Genomic DNA, 20,048 nt, shown 5'->3' with positions numbered 1-20,048 from the left:
GAGAAATATGTGCAATGATTTTTCTGTATCCCTAGCATCACCTCAGGAACAAAAAAAGTATGGTAACTCTGAGATATAAGTCCTGACCTTCCTGTGGGCATAAGGAGAAGATAATAAAATAAATCTATGTGGATACTGGAGAGCTGGCTCATTCTGTAGGGTGTTTGCTGTGCAAACATGAAGACCTGAATTCAGAACCTTGCCCTGATGTAAAAGCTGGACCTGGTGTTAGTCACAATCCAACTGCTAGGGAAGCAGAGACAAGCCAATCCCTGCAGCTGATTGGCCAACCATTTTATACAAATGGGTGAGGTATAGATCCAATTTGGGACCCCATCTAGAAATAAATTTGGAAAGAGATAGAAGAAGACACGCAGTATCAACCCTGACCTATGGAAGGACACACACACACACACACATACACACACACACCCCACAACACACACACCACAAAAACAGTTTTGTAAAATTTTAAAATTTTCTTGGCCTTAACATTGCAATGTGGATATAAAAAAGACAAAATAAACTAGTGAGTTGTGCGATTTTTATAACAAACAAGACAGGAGATGACCCCCTTCCTTTGATCTTTCTTTGGAGAACAACTACTAAGTCACGTGAGTGATCAGAGAAGCCGGGAGTGAGGAGCTCAGTGGGCACACCACTGTCACACACTACAGAAACTTACAACGGGCTTGCTTCCTCGGCCTTTCTTCTCCATGGTTCCACCAAAAGTATCAGTTTAAAAAAAAGGAAAAGCAAACATTTGTTGATCTGGTCTTCTAGTTTCTCTATCTATAAACAGATTATTTCTCTAATACAGAAAGACAAAAGTTACTTTGGAGTTGGACACTTAAAAGAAGTGGAAGAGCTTCATCTATGAGCCCAGAGCCCGCTCTGCTGGGGGTCTTCAGAGCCTCTTTGTTATGATCTCCCTGGACTCACCCAGGGAAGAGTAGCTTCAACCTTCAACTGATTATACAAGAGAATCCTCATGGGCTAAAATTATATATCTGCATTTGTACATATTTATGCAAATACACACACACACATAAAGAGGGGGCCCTGAGGAGATAATTACTGATGGGGATTAAAGCCCTCATGGATGAAATTTGTGACCCAAAAAGCCTGTTGGCAACTAAGTTAGGCCCTTTTTGTCATCCTTCCCTTTCAACAATAAGGAAGGACATTGTTAATTAGCTCCTTCTTCCTAGAAGGTGCAGAAATGGACACCCTCTAACCATCTTGAGCCTGGGGAAAGTCTCACCAGACTGAAACTACTGGTAACTTGACTTTAGACTTCCTGAGTACTTTAGGTTTTTAGTACTATAACAAATACCTGAGATAAATCAATTCATAAGAAAGAAAGCATCGTTTTGCCTTATAGCTTGAGTGGTTTTGGTCTATGAACTATGAACCCCAACCCTACTATGGGCCTGTGGTACATATCACAATGAAAGCATATTAACAGGAAAAGCCTGACCAAAGGAGAAGTGGGAAGAGGGAGGAGGATTGTAATTCCCCACAATTACCTTCAAGGGCACAACAACTCCAATACCTAAAATTTCCCACTAGGTTCCACCTCTCAACACCTCACAACATCACTTCATGCTAAGAGTTAACCTTTAAAACATGGACACTGGGGACACTCCATCAAACCACCGCACCTGCCTTCAGAACTCTCCACTATTAATAGATTTCTACTATTTTAGTTCTTTAGTCAATAAAATTTTGTTGTAGCAGCAAAATGACTGACTCTATTACATCATTTCCTGTTTGTACTTCAAAAGTATGAAACACCAATTGATGTCCTCGTCCATGTTAAACTTGTTGAAATATCTTGAGATCAAATAATAGTATCTAAGTGTGCTCTGTCTACCTTTCCCCTCTCACTTCTCATTTAACATATTCCCAGACCCCTGTACACTGTAATCTCTGTATGTGGGGAATTGCAGGCTGGTCTCCAGTTGAGCTGAGGTCTGAACCCCAAAAATGGTGATAATTCACCTTCATGACACAGTAGGCATTCCCTCATGCTCCTGGAACTCTAGCTCCTGCCTAAGTTACCACCCCCCCCCCCACAGCCCCCACAAGAGAAGCATGGCTAGAAGTCACTTAGGCAATGGCTCAAGCTTCTGACCTTCAGGCTAAACTCCTCCCCAGTTACCTAGCAACAGTAAAGACCATAAAAGGGGCTGTTAGGTCTCCACCTCACTCTCTTGTGCTCTTCTTACTCTCTTACTTCTTACCCCTCACTCTCACCCTCTCTCCCCTTTGTCTTCTCCTCTCCTCTCTCTTACTCTCTTTCTCTCTAGCCTTCTCTCTCTCTCTCTCTCTCTCTCTCTCTCTCTCTCTCTCTCTCTCTCTCTCTCTCTCTCTCTCTCTCTCTCTCCTACCTTCTCTCTTTTCCCCTGCCTTTCTACAATAAAGCTTTAAAACCATATATATAGAGAGATCTCATCAAGATCTGCTGCACTCACTCTGGTCAGTTTTGGGAACCTCTTCCCTCATCCCTGTCTCCTATAACCCTTGTGGCTTTATCAAAGTAGCTCTGGGGTTCCCAGGTAGGGCTGCCCCTTTGCCAACCACCAAAGAGTGGGTCAGAGGAATCCTCACCTGGGGCTGAGTGAAAAGTGTATGGCAGCTCTCCCACTCCTGACAGACCAGAGAATAGGTAAAACTCTGGCAGGGTGTGGGTCTCCCCTTCCCCTGGGCATCCCCTGGGCCCCTCCCCTTCCCCAGGGCATCCCCTGGGCCCCCTTTTTAGTTCCCAACATCTATATATCTCTAAAAATACTCCACTAAATAGTGAATTCCCAGTCTTCTTTCTGAGTGGGAAGCAAGCCAGCCCTCAGCAAGAGTATCTCTGCCATGCCACTTGGATGGAGCTCTCAGGTGAACATCTAAACACAGGCTTTCTGACCCCAAACCCAAAGCTCTTTCTACTCACACACCCACAAAACAGTCACCTCAGCAGTTTAATGCTGTAATTCCAAACAAGCCCACCTTGTAAACCTTTCTGTTTCCACACATCTCTCTCCAGGAGGAAGATTTCCCCACTAAAAGGCTGCAATTGTATTTTTGATACTAATCTTACCCAAGAATTAGCAAACAGAAGTTGCGGTGCTTGCATGCCATTCCATAAAAAAATCCTTCCAAACTCAAGTACTTATAAGAACAGTCAGAACTGCTGGTTCTGTCTCGGGGTCTCCCAGCGAAGCAGCAGTTAAACCTGTGCGGTGGCCAGCTCACATCAGAGACTTGCTTAGAGGTGCGGCACCTAAGCAGAAACGTTTCAAACGCTGGCTTGGAATGGCTAGAGTTTCAAAGACACATTCCTTCCTCTATTACTGTGTGACTTCTCCATATTGTGTCTGCCCTCTAGCCTGGTTCCTCAGGGAGAGTTGGAGGCAGGCTATCGCTGACACCCTGTAAGTCAGTCCCAGCTTTCTAGTCAATCCTTGAGTCATGGAGCTTGCCCACAGTCTTGAGGATGGAAGCTAGACTACCTTTTTATAGGATAGAGCTATAAGTATATCCTTAAGTAGTTGCTCTGAGAAGTCAATCTTTTATAAAGCATTTCATATGGTACCCAGTACTAGCTATTCAGGAACTCTTTATTACTGAACCCTTCATCCATGTGCTTTGTGCCACTTGTCTCTTCTACATACTGTCATGATAGCTACTGGCACTATTTTTAGGATTTTATTCATACTAATTCATCAGAGTGGAGTAATGAGCCTAAACTACATTATACCCTTTGCTCCCAAGCTGACTCCACTAAGTACTGGCTCCTCACAAAGCTCCAGAAACCTTAGCAATTAGATTTTCTCTAGGAATGTTATCAGTGAGCACTTATCCTACAGAGGCAAGTGAGCTATCTCCTCCCTAATTCAAGGCTGGGCGGCTGCCACACCTCTGTGAGGAATGTGAATGGGCAGCAGTACACAGGCAGAGGGAGTGCAGTGGACTAGTGCTGCAAATGTCAAACATGGTGCCCAGAGGTGGGAGCTGAAGAGCAGAGATCAGGAATGGGATTTTGTCTGTATCCTGGAGTGGAGACCCATAAACAGGTTGAAGTCATTGCCACTGAAAGAAAGGCTTGAGAAATGGCCTAAGTCACTGTACCAGTCAACTCAGTGATGATCTGCCCAATCTGATTGTCAAGACAAAGTATTAGCCTCTCTTACCCTTTCTTGAACACATAAGCAAAATTCAATGAAATGCATCCATTTTTGTGCTTTACACATTGCCAATTTAATGTGCTTTCTATTTTTTCTTTTGAAATATGGCTACATATATTCCAGGCTGTCCTTTAACTTGCTATGTAGTCAAAGATGACCTTGAACTTCTGATTCTCCTGCCTCTACCTCCTGAGTGCTGAGAATGCCTGTTTTCTATGGTGCTGGACCCAGGCTCTGTGTATGCTAAAAAAGCCCTCCACCACCCTACCTACATCCCTGGACTCTGATGTCCATTTTAGGTACAACTTTTCTAGTCACAGCTTTATCTTTATTCTAGCACACTAAAGCCTCCCTAAAGATTATGTTTATTTAAATGAAAAGGATATGATTATTAGTCATCATTGATATAATCAGAATTATAACATACAGTGAAAAACAAGTTGCCCAATGTTTTCAAATGTATGGTGTATTATTCTTTGAGATTCAGAAGAAGTAAATCAGAACTCTAAGGTAGTCTCAGAGTTACCTAACTTCTGGTATTAAACATACTTCTAACAATCTTCACACTCTATAATCTGAATAGCTAAACTTAGTTAAAGAGTGAAAGACACTTGGTTTGGTACCATGGAGAATGAGAGCCTACAGGAATAGGAATGTCAATCAGAGCTCACATTAAGGTAAGTTCCCCATGCCAATGGTTTTGCAATGAAAATGTGTTATGCCTAGGGAGATAATGAAAAGGATTTACAGGAACTATATATACTACATATGTGAACTCATTAGTGAGCATTTTATCTTTTTTAGATACCATTTCCTGTTCTTTCTAAATATTATACTCTACACACAAACTTGTTCACTTATATACATGCATGTGTCATAGGTTAAGATCCATACATGAAGAAGAACATGCAGGATTTTTCTTTATCTGATTGAGTGGTCTCACTTAATATTACATATTCTAAGTCCATCTATTTTCCTGAAATTTTCATGATTTTATTTTTCTTCAGAGTTGAATAACATTCTGTTTCATGAATGTGCCAGATTTCATTATCTGTTCATCTACTGATGGTCCACCAGATTGGTTCCAAGCTCCTGCTATAATGAGTAGAGCTGCAATAAACATGGAGGTGCAAATATCTCCATCACAGGCAAAGTTCTCTAGGCAGATGTCCAGAAGTGAAATATGGTCATATGATAGTTCTATTTTTAATTTTTTGAGGAGGCTCCAAAGCTGATTCCCACAGTGGCTGTGCCAGTTTGCACCCCCAGCAGCTGGGAGTCCTCTTTCTCCGCATCCTCTGCAATAGCAGTTATGACTATTGAGTGAGTCCCACCCCACTCAAGGTAAGGTTTCCTGAGATTCTAAATCATAGACTTATTCTTGAATTCTGATACTACTCAATATACAGTGACTATACTCAGCCCATACCTAGACTCATTTGAAGAAAGCCCAAATCAATAATCAACCCAACTTATTAAAGTATACTGGATATTCAATTGATATTCAACTACTGGATAGTCTAGAGATAATTATGGATACTCAGTACCTACAAAGATGCTAAAAAACAATAAAATATCAACTAAAATTGATATAATAAAAAGAAACTAAAAGTTGTGTTCATGTTGACAAGTGTGCCAGGGGGTCAGTCTCCTCTGCCAAAGTGGAAAGTTCCCACCATGACTTCAAGTCTCTTTCGAACCTGCTTCTATCTATTCTAAGTTCCAGTGGGATAGCCAAGTTGTATTACATAAGTTGCATGCATCTTCATATCCATTTACACTCAGTGACCTTATATATATACTATATATGCACCAGGCTTAGTTAGCTAAAGCTTCAGTAACAGCAGCGTTATCTTCACTATATCCCACCCTCCCTAAAGATAAGGTTTACATAAGAAAAAGGTTGTTTATTCATAAATGATCGCAAACCTAAAAGTTTTCTTTTTTTAATAGATATTTTCTTTATTTACATTTCAAATGTTAGCCCCTTTCCTAGTTTCCCCTCCGAATATCCCCTATCCCCTCTCCCATCCCCCTGCTCACCAACCCACCCACTCCTGCTTCTTGGCCCTGGCATTCCCCTATACTGGGGCATAGAACCTTCACAGGACCAAGGGTCTCTTCTCTCTTTGATGACTGACTAGGCCATCCTCTGCTACATATGCAGCTAGAGCCATGAGTCTCACCATCTGTTTTCTTTGATTGGTGGTTTAGTCCCAGGGAGCTCTGGGGGGGGGGGGGTAACTGGTTAGTTCATATTGTTGTTCCTCCTATGAGGCTACAAACCCCTTCAACTCCTTGGGTCCTTTCTCTAGCTCCTTCATTGGGGACCCTGTGCTCTGTCCAATGGATGGCTGTGAGCATTCACTTCTGTATTTGTCAGGAGCCGGCAGAGCCTTTCAGGAGACAGCTATATCAGGCTCCTGTCAGCAAGCTCTTGCTGGCATCCACAACAGTGTCTGGTTTGGGTGGTTGTTTATGGGTTGGATCTCCAGGTGGGGCAGTCTCTGGATGGCCTTTCCTTCAGTCTCTGCTCCGAACTTTGTCTCTGTAACTCCTTCCATGGGTTATTTTGTTCCCCCTTCTAAGAAGGAAGGAAGTATCCACACTTTGGTCTCCCTTCTTCTTGAGTTTCATGTGTTTTGCGAATTGTATCTTGGGTACTCTGAGCTTCTGGGCTAATATCCACTTATCAGTGAGTGCATACCATGTGTGTTCTTTTGTGATTGGGTTACCTCACTCAGGATGATATTCTCCAGATTCATCCATTTGTCTAAGAATTCAACAAATTCATTCTTTTTAATAGCTGCATAGTACTCCATTGTGTAAACGTACCACATATTCTGTATCCATTCCTCTGTTGAGGGACATCTGGTTTCTTTCCAGCTTTTGGCTATTATAAATAAGGCTGCTATGAACAGAGTGGAGCATGTGTCCTTATTACATGTTGGAGCATCTTCTGAAACCCAAAAGTTTTCTAAACTGTCTCATTATCATGACATGTAAGTGGAAGTTTGTGTATACACAGAAAAAAGAGGGGGAGTTAGGAAAGGAGAAAGGGAGGAGAGGAGGGAGGGAGGGGAGAAGGGAAGGAGGGAGAACATAGGCAGGCAGGCAGGCCGGATGCATCCTTTAAGCCCAAATTGTGGAGACAAGTTCTTAAGAGTGCCTGTGTTGTCATCATACAGTCACCTTTCATATTAACATCCTTAAAATCCTAGTTTTCCAGTCACAGCCAGTGCATGGATCCCTGTGCAGCACATGGAATGATAAAATCCTTACTTAACTCAGGTACAGGCAATTGGGCAAGGTTTTTCTAGTTTAACTCCCAGCTTTTCCACCATTCATTCACTCAAGCTCAGACAACTTAATTAAACTCTTTATCTTTAATTTCCTCCTCTCTAAAATGGGAGCAATAGTACCACCAATAAAGAACTGGCTACACTGGGTTATTATTAAGTGCATGATTAAACCTAAGATTCTCAGACCTATGCCAGTTATATGGGCACTAATGAGGTGGTGCAGGATTGGTGGCAGTGGTAGTAAGCCCTGACAATCAACTGCGGGGGCTTCTCTGCAAATACCTTCCTGTTCATGGAGGACTTACTATTTCCCAAAGCAGTCTTTCATCTCTGGGGAGTTGACAAATTTTCTCTTTATAAGAATATGAAATTTATTTCAATCTATAAATCTGCCCCATAAAAATTTCAGATTGAAACACTTTCAATACACCATACAGCTACCATAGCAACTTTCTACCTTATTTTTAGCAAACTTGGGGAAACATCCCAGCTTCCCTTACTTCTTCATAAAGATATAGTTCATAGACAGAGAAGAGGTGGTGAGGAACCTTCCTCCTACCACTCACGAGGCAGAGGCAGGTGGATTTCCATAAGTCTGAAGCCACCCTGGTTTACATGGTGAGTTACACGCCAGCTAGGGTCTACAGAGTAAGAAAAATAAAATAAAATTTTTTAAAAGTTCAGATATTTTGATTAGTCTCCCTGAAGTATATGCCAGCTTGTTTTTTCTCTCTCCTAAAGAGTAGTGTACTGAGCAACCTGAATATTGACTATACAAGAATTAAGTCACCCTTATCAGCACTGCCTTAGAGGTATCATGCTTTTAAGCTCTAGTACCATGGGCAGGAAGTATCATAGATGGAAATACTCAGGAGGGTTCTTGGTAGTGGACTGTAAGCATTCTCAGGTAGGGATGCCTAATGGTAAAGCCTCAGGACTTGGGTTACTCATGTGTCTCCCATCTCAGGCAGTCACTCACTCAAAATGTCACTGGGTGCTAACAATGCTGCCAGGCTGAACCAGCTCAAACTACTTCAGCTCTGAAACGGGAGTTAAAAGTGGTTTGAGACTTGGCAATTACAATTCAAACCTTTCAATTTTGAGATGAAGAAATTCAAGTCAAGAATTAAGAGTGGCTTTCCTAAAGTCACATGACAAATCAGTGGCAGAGATGAGCACAGGATTTTGGTAAGGTAGCAGCCTTCTGGGTCCCCTCCCAGTCACACCAGGGAGAACAGCTCCAGAGAGGATTCTTTTTTTCCCCCTTTTGTTGACAATCCGAGGCACTGGGTGTGGGAAGAATTACGCAAAAGTTGTACATGTTGCACAAGTTCTTACAGATCACAGGTCCACTGTGTGAAGAGGCCCAAGACTCCACAGTCTTTTTCTCAAAGTCTGCTCTAATGCCAACTCTATTGCCTCCTGCTAAGCTCTGGGAAGATGTTTTTCTCTCTCCTTTATCTGAGAGACATCTGAGTGGTTTGAAGATTAACCATGTGTTATCATTGTTATTGTTATAACCAGCAAGACAACTGGTATGCTTAAAATTAGACAAACTACTCAGGCTCTGTTCTTCAAACCTTACCCATCTTAACATTAAAAAGTACCAGATCCCAATTAGGGTTTGTTAGATCCATTTGTTTCTTAATAAAGATGTTTTTCTACAAACAGTGAAGACCTTTCAAGGCCAAGCTAATCTAGGGAAGAAAGACAGGACAGATCACTTTACACACTATACACACTGAGTCTCAAGGCCTCTTTCAGCCCAACAATCTCTCTTCATTGGATTCTGTCTAGTACATGTTCCAATTTTGAGGATTCCACTGCAAAAGTCTTTAAATGGCTTCCTAATACATCAAATACCTATGATGAGCTTAACAGGAAACTTGTGTTAATCTAGAAAAATATATGTAACGTCTTCAGCATTCTTATTTCAATGTCTACAAGGAGAATAAAATATGAACAGACTGAAAATAATTTCCAGATGCTACAGTGTTGTAAAACATCCATCCATCCATCCATGTATCTACAAACTTATCTATGTATTTGCAGAAAGGGGGGGGAAACTAGGCGCTAAATGTCTCAACATTGACACAAAGCGTAGGAAGTCTAACCTGACCATCGGGTCCCCTAGTGCCTGAATCTCTGCCTTTCCCCACCTCAGGCAATACGACTTTATTGACAACCACATCACCAGCCTGCACTTTCTGAGAGGGAACTTTCAAATACCAAAAACTAAGATTCATTCCTTAACCTATTTTGCCATTTTAAAAAGAACAACAGCCCAAACTACTATATTCAAATTATAAACAAAGTATAGTCGTGTTTGTGCAAAATGAAACAGGAGTTATCAAAATGAAAAAGTACAAAATAAAACAGCTGAAAGTAAAATATTACTGATAAATTCAAGTGCAAAAGTTTCCTCAATTTCTTCATGGAGATAAGAAGAAATTAACTGAAGAATCTGTACAAGAAAATATGCATAAATCAAAACCACCTGTAGACTGAAAGCATGCCTGTGGAGCTCTTCATTTATCAGCAAAGTAGTGGTATCCTTGATTTGTTTAATCCTAGCTACGTCTCAATAATTACAAGACACCCACACAGATACATATACACACACAGCTACACAGACACACACAGACACACAGACACACAGACACACACAGACACACACAGTCCAAAATAAAAATAATTGTCATCTAAGTGTTCTAATTCTTCCTTTTCCATTTTGTTGACATTTCATGTCAGTGAGTGTATTCTGTGACACTGTTCTAGTCTATCTGTGCTAGAAAAGACATAAGTCCTATCAGAAATTAGATGAATTTTAGAACATTGTATTCAAGCTACTCTCAACACACTGGTAATAGAAATAACTTGGAGTTAAATAATGATGAAAACAAAAGTTTACAAATAATTTCCAATCATTTTTGTTAAACAAGATTTTCCATTTTCTAGGGCACTAAGGAAATATAAAGAAGATAAATTAAATGCCTAAATATCCATTTCTAATTTCAACCTGATTGTAAAATTTTATTAGTGAAGGTTTGTAAATTATACTTTGGATCTAAGAATGTAGTTTATGAAAAGGTATAATATTGAATTCAATTTGCATCACCTAGAAAAATAATGCCCAGCAGTCATGGGAATGTAGTAGCACCAAAATAATAGTTAGAAGGTTAATATTACAACATAATAAATGTTATCTCATGGAAGGCTATGTTAACAAAAGGGAATGCTAGCTTAGAGTTGTTCTTTTAAAAGGTTACACCTCTCTTGAGAAACAAGGAAAACTTTTCATTGAGAAGGACAATCAAATGGTGGAATAATTTGCATACTAAAGTGATTAAGACACATTTATTGAAGGCTTGTCTAGTGAAGAATTGGATGTGTTTGTGGAGAGAACAGGGTGAGCAGGGTAAGATCTCTCCTGCTTGAGTCCTCATCAGAGCCTTTCAAGGCTCTCCTCTGAATGGTGCAGGTGGAATTCAATTGCCTTCCTGGAAAACCCAGCTCCATTGGAATTAGAGAAGACAGACCCTAAGGAAGGCAAACAGCACTGGCTTGTGGTTACAAAGCAGGGACAACCACCACTGTCCTCCCCATCCCATCACATCAGTTTCAAGGGGCTGGAGAGGAAGTTCATGCTCCCCTAAAAAGTTCAAAGTCGTCCTGAAAATCCCTACATGTCACTCGGTCCATACCCTCCTCTCTAGAGCACGCTCCTTAGACCATCACAAATATGCAGGTTTCATTATTTCAGTTATTGTTTTTCATTCTGGTGAAGTTCTCACAGCCAGGCAAGAAGAGATGGCATGAAGAATTTTGAAGCAGTGTATACATAGGCCCAAACCACTTGAAGACTAGAAGCGCTATGGAGTTCTACTTTAAGCAGAAAAGCATTGGTGTCCTGAAGTAATCCCCCACTGAGTAATGACAACAAATTCTAACAGGATTATTTTAAAAGTAAAAGTCTTCTACATTCAAATATGTTAATCCATAAGAAAAAATAAAACCTGAGGATCATCCCGTTCAAGCTGTTTGTTCTATACCAGATTACACCAGTTTCTGCTACAATCAAATATTGTTTTAAATAATTATCATGGTACAACTTCTGCTCTGTAGAAGTGCAACTCCAAGATACACTCTCAACAATAAACCAGCAACATAGGGAAGAGCGGCATCGTGGATGACAAGACACACTCTGTGGTAGACCAGCAACCTAGGAAAGTGCAACGTGTACACTAGTGTCACTCAGAAAAAGAAAAGAAAACTAGTCATGGGGAAACAAATCACATAAAATTGATTTGGAAAAAATTAGGAAAAGATGGCCAAATCACCCAAACGACAATATCCATGATTGGGTAGAAATGTGTAAATGACAAGTGACACCAGTGATGGGGTTCAGTACTCTGCAAGCCCCGCCACTGGAGCTTATACAGACAGTGCAGAGTCGAGCGTGGCATAGCCCAGCTCCTTGAAGAGACACTGTGCACACAGTTTTATTATAGTGACAGAAAAGATAGCAGGGACTGATTTTCCTCAAACTGTCAAAACACAGACGAAATACAAGTCTTTGCATGGATACAGCAAAGTATGGGATTCTTAGATTTTGGCAGGTGTTCAATATGTAGCCCACATAATCACATGCTAATGACTGGATTGTGCTAATCAGCATGCATACCTGATCCCTTCGTGCCCAAGGGGAAGTCAACCATTGCAGAGCAGCTAGTGTTTCTGCTTCTGATAAAGATTTTGATTATATGCCAGGTAAGAAGAAAACCTTTTTCAGAAAGTGTCTTAACAAAGCTATGACATCACTAATAGGACAAAGTAAGATATGGCCACTCAGAATTCCAAAAGTGTCAAAGTTTCCTTCAGGAGCACTCCAATAACCTTTTTCCTTTTTATTTAAACAGTCCAGGTTTGAGGAACTCTTTTAGAGTATCATGGAGGAAAAATAACAGAAAGGAAACATAGGGCATGATCCAGGCATTAAAGTTACAGTAGAGTATCTGTGTGTTAAACACACAAACAAGTTTCCCATTTCACTGCCACAAGGTTTAACAAATTCCACATAGCAAAATGGGGTTTTACTCTATAGCATGAACTGCAACTAAGTTTGTGATTAAATTACTGAAATAATTTTTATAAAAAGAGACAGTGATGTTTGCTGATTTCAAAGTTATGGGAAAGGGAATAATACTGTTTGGTGTCTTCTGGGCCACAGTTGGACATCTTCCCCTAATCAACAACTAAGTTAGAATTCTAAGTTGAATGAATTTTCAAAATTAGAAAATGAGAATAGTAGTGTGGTGGTTTGAATAAGGCTCATATGTTCGAATGCTTTCTCCCCTGTTCTTTAGGGGACTTCTAAAACAAAAAACAAAAAAAAACTCCTGCGAAGCCACACCTCCAATAAGGCCCAACTACTCAAAATAGGCCACACTCCTAAACCTTCCAAACCCTATATGAACCTATAGGGGCCATTCATATTCAATTTCTCTCTCTCTCTCTCTCTCTCTCTCTCTCTCTCTCTCTCTCTCTCTCTCTCTCTCCCTCCCTCTCAATATATATATATATACACACACACATATATATATACATATGTATGTGTGTGTATACACACACACACACACATATGATTCATGCTTATGGATCAGATGTAGGCTTTCAGCTACTACTATTCCAGCACCTGCCTGCTGCCCATGTTTCCTACTATCATGGTCACGGACCTGTCCTTTGAAACTCCTATGAAACTGTTTCTTCTATAAGTTGCCTTGGTAATGGTGATTTGTCACAGCAGAAGAAAGTAACTAAGACAAGAAGTAACTAAATTTCTCAAGAAGCCTAAATATTGCCAGTTTGAATTTTTTCCCAAGGGCTTCAGATATTGATCAGATACCACACAGTAGACAGATCAACCTGCCCTTGGGCATGAGGACAGCAATACTAGTCAGACCAGGTGAGCCACACTTACTGAATTATAGCCCCAATAAATGTATTGAAATTAAATTCATCTGGGTGGTACCTAGTACCTTAAATTACTAAATCTCTTTCTCTCACACATACACACACACACACACACACACACACACACACACACAAACAAAACCCTTGGCAACAATTCAACATTCTTAAATCTTTCAAAAAGAAGCAAGATGAGAAATCTTCTAAAAGTCTGTCACAACATGAAGTGTGGCAGATTAAATCCCCAGTGAGAATTCCTGGACTATGTTATCACACAATGACAACAGCCATGTTCCGAGAAATGGTACAAAGTCCACACCAGAAATTTTATGACTCCAAGTGAACTACAGAAAACACTCCAGTGCTGACTAGCAATTTTGCTTGGCTGAAGCAAGAGGCAGAGAGGCCCAACAGCTTGCAAGCAAGGAAGCTTTGCTCCTGGTCACTATCAAGTAAACCAACATGGCATTATTATTTCTTTTGATTATAACAAAGAACAATCTTCACGTCTCTTGTTGATGTGCATCTTACCTTAAAACTTCTCTAAAAAATAAAAATCACCATCTAAATCTTGCTCTTTTCTGTATTTTTTGAGTTTTTCATAGATTGACCAGGGGTCATAAAAAATGTGCATCAAGCCGGGCGTGGTGGCGCACGCCTTTAATCCCAGCACTCGGGAGGCAGAGGCAGGCGGATTTCTGAGTTCGAGGCCAGCCTGGTCTACAAAGTGAGCTCCAGGACAGCCAGAGCTATAAAGAGAAACCCTGCCTCGAAAAACCAAAAAAAAAAAAATGTGCATCAGTCCTCTGGTAGGCTGCAGGTAATCAGCAGCAGATCAATTACACTTCCTAAACTACAGTCCCAATACAAGCAAGAAAGCTAGTCCACTTGCATCTCTAAAGCAAGAGCTTCAGACATTCTGGGCTGAGGGTTCAATGTAGTTTTTTTCTACTTAATGAGTAGTTCAAAAGCAGATATATGTAATAACATCTTTGCCTAAAATAAATATCAATATGATTGTGAGTGTAAATAGACAAAGGCCTATGTTCATGAGTCCTACTTTAAACCTTATTGTCACGTTGTACATTTTTCAAGAAAGACCCTGTGTTGGCTGGGGATGTGGCTCAATGGATAAAGCACTTCCTAGTAAGCAGAGTTTGAATTTCTGGGACTCACATAAAAGTCAGGCAGGTAAGGTGGTCAGTTTGTAATCACAAAATTCCTGAGTTAAGAGCCTGGGGAAGTTAGTTAGTCAGACTAAGCAAATTGGCAAGCCCTGGGTTCAGCAAGTGACCCTGTCTCAGTAAATCAAGTGGAAAGTGATTGAAGAAGACAACTAACATCAACCTCTGACCTCTATAAACATATATACATGTGTGCATTCTCAAACATATAGCTACACACATTGATCCCACACACATGCATGCACACACACAGACACACACACACTCTACACATAAAGATAGAGGCAGACCATTGGTGTCTCATCACATTTTCATGGTCACACAGAAGTCACCATGGTTTGATCGGGAATGTGTATGTCTATCACTGTGTCCCTGGACGTTGGCCTCTTTTATTTCACTCAATTTTGACTAAGCTCCTGCCTTCATGTTCTCAATGGATAACCTCCGAAACTGTTCCCTCTGCCAGCCTCATCTCAGTTGTACCTGCACAGTAAGCAATGTGATCTATGAGAAAGTTAAATAAAACGTTATTACTCTCTTGCTTAAAATCCCAATGGCTTCCTCTTGTACTTGAAACAAAGTTCAAACATTTCATTACAACCTTTGAGACTCTATGATATGTATCCTCTCCCTGCCCTTGATTTCATTCCACATCATTCTGTCCTGTCCAGACACTCTGCTGTGTTTTGTTGTTCAAATACACTAATCAAAAGATGTTTGTACTAACTGCTAAAGACACAATGCACTTTGGTTGCAGGACATTAAGAAATCTCAAATTGACCAGGAATTTCTCCTAATGGCTTTCACAGCACCAGAAGGTGCTGTTCAGGCTACCAGGGCAGAAAGACATTTCCCAGTTCTGGACCCTTCGTGCTATAGCATCAACCTGCCAGAAAAGATGTTTCCACTGGTGTGATCATTGTATGACAGTTGTGATAATAACCAACTTCTTTCTGATTGGATTAGAGACTTGTTCCATAAGAGGTATTTTTGTCTGATACTGTATCCTGGTCAAAGGTCTATGACTTGAAAGATCATAGAGTCTAATGGGGAAGTCTATTGAGGCTATTATACTAAATGGAGGGTTGTCAAACTGCCCTCCTAATATTATGTTTATATCCATATAATTGTGCTGCTTCCAACCTTGGTCAGAGGAGTTTCTTATTGCAGTTGATGGTAGTTAATGCAGAGACCAATAACTGGTCAAAGTGCTGACTGCAGGTACTCAGCCATAGATGGGTCATCTATATCAACCTCACCATATCCAAGGTTCAGGAAACATGATGGAAGAGTGGGAAAAAAGAATTTAAGAGACATAGAATGGGAAGGAGAGTTGTGGAATGTTTTTGGACATGGCTGGTATACACATCAGCCCACATCAGCAACATTTACCTGGATAAGACCTTAACAATATCAAGCCAGTGAAGATTCCAGGGGCTGCTGAGGCTCCATCTCTATCAAAGGACCTATTGACAGTTAGAAGCTGCTGATTCACTCTTCTGTGGGAATGTGCCTACTGATAGGTGGTCTGTCCCCCAGTGGATGGTCCTACATCCTTTCACATCTGTTTAGCACTAGTTGAACTCAGGGAATTATTAATATTATTTATTAATATAGTAACAAATTTTCAAAGAGGACATAAAGTCAGTAAGAAGCTGGGTTGGTTGTCAGGGGGAATTGGTGAGAGGTGATAGGCAGGAAGTAGATAAATAAAAACATATTTTAAATCCAAACACTGTTAAAAATGAGAAATTGTTAAGATTTTTGTACTTATTATTATTACTTATTACTACGTGTAAGTACTTTTATATGTATCATCTCCAAGTCTCTGTACAATTGACTTGTTCCAAATTTCGGCTGAAAATTTTCCTCTTTAGAAAGATCTTCCTTCTCATTCTCCCTCACTGACTCTTCCTCACTGTTTGAACTGTCTGACTCTGAGACCTGGTGCTATGTAAGTTCTACTAGAACAGAAACCTGATATCATCACAAGTAATCTTTGTATCTGGAACTGAGTACTCATTCCAAAGCCCCATGGCCAGTGGGTATCACCTCTTTAAATTATATTTTAAAGCAAAAAAAAAGGAAAAATATAAAATTGTACTAGTAGGAGTAGGAGAACGAGAACATAGTATGCCATGCACCTCTCAACTCATTCATTTGATACAATAGCTACACAGAAATGCAATCTTCACAACACACCCTGCCCCACAAAATATGTAATTTGCAGAAAAGTTTACTAACAATACCCAGGCTCACATGTTCTTTCTACACATAAAACTTTTGTGGAAAATAATTACATATAAGAACAAATATCAGTCACTACTAGCTATCACAGAGATGTTCCTTCACACTGACATCAGAAAGAAATGTGCTGTGTACATTTTATTACGTGTGTGCATTCTTTACTAATGGCACAGGGTCAATAAGAATAAAAATACACATCTCTGGATGGTGTCAATGTTCCTATGCCAAAAAGGTATTGGTACCCCGAAACCATGACAAGAAGAAGTGCTGTACACAGAAGCAGACAGACATTCTTGTGTGTACTAACTCTTCAACCATAAAAAAGTCACCAGCTGATAAAAACCACTAAATTTAAAATCAGACATTCTGGCTTCTGTTTTATATCGCATTGGTCTGTGAAATCCCTTCCCTAGAACTTCTATCCTCCTTCTGTGCTTAGATTCCTCCGCATTGTTTTTCTTACTGGAAACTGTGTGGCATCTTACTTTATTGAGTTTCCACTTAAAATAACCAGGATGCTAAGTTGAAACTTTTTTTCTAGTCAGGTCATGGGGACTGGTGAATTTTTTTTGTCTTTTCTACTTTTGTTTTTGATATTTCCCAGTGAAACCCTTCTGGATTCAGTAGACCAAATGCTGTCCAGAAGATGAGGCCCTGACAAATGTATGTTGTACTTTGTATAGTCATTCTTGGCTTCTATTTCTCTACAGTATTTGATGGGATTCAGTTGATAGTAATCAAGCAAGCAAGCAAACAGACAGGATCCATAGAAGACAACTGCAAATGCCTGGGCTCTTCATCAATGTGCTTTAGACTTCTTAGTTAATGAAATAAATTAAAATTTCACATCAGTCACAGTCGTCCTACTCCAACACACACACACACACACACACACACACGCTATACAAACAGACACACACACACACACACATTTTCAGGTCTGGCAGGAACATAAAAATCCTTCCATTGTTTTTCTTTACAAGAAACAGAAGCTGCCTGGTGACCTGATCTGTGGCCTAGGTCAGTTCAGGTCCGAGGCTACAGGCTCCATGTTGTTGACTCTATCTGGTGAAGAGGGAGCACAAAGAAAGTTTCCACATGCAGCTGCTATTTCCCATTTGTTAAATCCTTTTATTGCACCATATAAGTACACAGCTGGGAAACGCTATAGAGTGGGAGTTAAACAAATATTTTGGCTTTCCAGCATTTGGAGAACACAAAAGCTCCAGCAGAAAGCATAGTGAAAGTTTGGAAACATTTCTATGAGAATGGTCTCTTTCACACTAATCTATAGTATGTTTGCAACCTTAAGCTATTTTACACTACCATAAATCATATGTAACATAAATTATTACATATACATTAATATCTATTTTCTGACAAGTTCTACATAACAAAAATTTCAGACTAACTCAGCAAAACACTTGCCAAAAATAAAGTTTTTCTAAGAAAAATAAGGAAAGTGCCCTCAGAAGAAACAGAACTAGAGTGTATTGCCCCTGCCTCTCCCCATACATTTCCAGTCGAGTTACTTATACTTGCTCAGGCCTGCGCATGGCATCAAAGCACAGCTATCTTGAGCCAGTCCCTCTCTGTGCCCCCCTTTGTTTACACTAATCCAAGTCACTGTAATCTTTCATCTAGGTTTCTGAAGTAGAAACCCCAGGGCCCGTCCTTTCACTCTTGCTGCCCGCCCATCCATTCACTGGCCCACAGTTGGAATTATCTGTGAGAAGCCTTCCTCAGCCCTTCAAAGGCTGCTCCCACTGCACTCAGATCACATCTCACCTCCACAATGCCATCTCCAAGGCCTGTATGATATGGCTCCTATCTATTTTTCCAACCACATCTGATGTATCTTCATTCATTATCCTCTGACCACAAAGACCATCTTTCATTTCCTTAAATTAAGTTCTGGGTTTATCACCTCAGACACTCCATACATGCTGTTCTCTCCACGGATTTATTCTTTGCCCTACTCTGACTACTTTCTGTCAGCCTTAGGTTGGAGAGGGCATCCTATCCATCTATATTCCAAGTCAGATTCACCTCATTGTGCTTTCAGACAACATTCTGACCTTCTGCATAGCATGGACAACTTCAACTATATACATATTTGCATGTCTGTCTCCTGTCCAAGAACACAACCTCCAAGCAGGCATGCATCACCTCTGCTTCACCATAATACAGCTATAGTTAGGGAATGGGTGGCATCCAGAAGGTGCTCCATAGATATCTGTTCAAATAAAGACCAAGCAGTCTCATTATCCTGCCTATGAGCAAGGAGCAGAGAGTGGATATGCACCTCAGCCATGCCACCATGCAGACATGGAATGAACAAGTTAAGTTCAATCAGAAAATGTTCTCCATTCCTGCCTCGATATATATTTGCCTTCCCTTTCTCCTGGAAGATGTATCTCCAGCCCAGAAAACTATTCACTCTTGATTCCCCGTGTATAAAAGAACAAAATGATGTCATTTGCAAGAAAATCTGGAGATCATCATGTTAGGAGAACTAAGTCAAATACACAAAGACAAGTATAAGTATCCCCCCCCATATATGAAACAAGTTGAATATGGTGGGAGAGAGAAACATTGACATAAAAGGACTATCAGGAACTTAGAACAAAAAGAAAAGTAGAGGAAGGGGGGTGTTTAAGAAATGGTAGAAGAGCAGGAAACTGTAATAAAAGTACTACATGCATTATGAAAATGTCATAATGAAATTTGTTAATCATGGAGTAAATCTAAAATTATTCAAGACATGCTCCATTCATCCTTTGATTCCCTCCCCCACACCTATACTGTATCTACAAAAACATTTGAAAAAAAAAAACTTTCTCCCTCTGGGAGCTATTTATGTCAGTATGTTCATTTGTTAACAAAGGCATTTAAAATGATATCTTGTTTTTTGTTTAGGACTAAAACTCTCATTGTCTACTTAAGATATTTTTCACTAACTTAATTTTTGGTCACCCAAAAGTTAAAAAATACAAGCTAGGGTTAAGGCATATCAAGGTTCTGGCTTCTTCTAGATGATAAAAATAAAGAAGATTGTTGTTGGACTAGATAATTAGTGTCCGTCCTGAGGCTTCTGTTGGGATGTTTAGAAGATAGAATTTACCATGGGAAAGCGCCATACTCCTGCATTACTTGGAATGTTG

At 40.2% G+C, this 20,048-nt stretch overlaps 1 protein-coding gene across 14 annotated transcripts in view; it reads right to left on the bottom strand.

Moving 5' to 3' along the window:
* Positions 1–20,048, bottom strand: part of Sox6 (SRY-box transcription factor 6) — a 592,637-nt gene that overhangs the window by 302,291 nt on the left and 270,298 nt on the right. The window lies entirely within an intron of this gene.

The sequence above is a fragment of the Mus caroli genome, unplaced genomic scaffold, assembly GCF_978045245.1.
Source record: "Mus caroli unplaced genomic scaffold, Mus_caroli_1 scaffold_8, whole genome shotgun sequence".
NCBI lineage: Eukaryota > Metazoa > Chordata > Mammalia > Rodentia > Muridae > Mus > Mus caroli.
Note: the sequence above shows the minus strand (reverse complement) of the source record. Positions and strands in the feature narration are given on the sequence as shown.